This window comes from Myotis davidii, unplaced genomic scaffold, assembly GCF_000327345.1.
Source record: "Myotis davidii unplaced genomic scaffold, ASM32734v1 scaffold232, whole genome shotgun sequence".
Taxonomy (NCBI): domain Eukaryota; kingdom Metazoa; phylum Chordata; class Mammalia; order Chiroptera; family Vespertilionidae; genus Myotis; species Myotis davidii.
In genome coordinates, this window is record NW_006284617.1 from 324091 (window position 1) to 324428 (window position 338).

The following is a 338-nucleotide window of genomic DNA, read 5'->3' on the forward strand; positions in this document are numbered from 1 at the left end:
GAGAAAATTGACCCTAACAAGGGGTGGGCAAAATTTTGACTCAAAGGCCACAATGGGTTCATAAACTAGACCGGAGGGTCGGAACAAAAGCATGGATGGAGTGTTTGTATGAACTAATATAAATTAAAAGTAAACGTCATTACATAAAAGGGTATGGTCTTTTATTTTTTAGTTTTATTCATTTCAAACGGGCCGGATCTGGCCTGTAGGCCGTAGTTTGCCCATGGCTGGTTTAGACTACGGGCCCCCTGAGTTTGAACCTTGGCTTTGTTACTACATGCTCTTTAACCTTAGATAAATAATTCAACCCTCCTTTCAACAGTCCTCCAGCCACACAA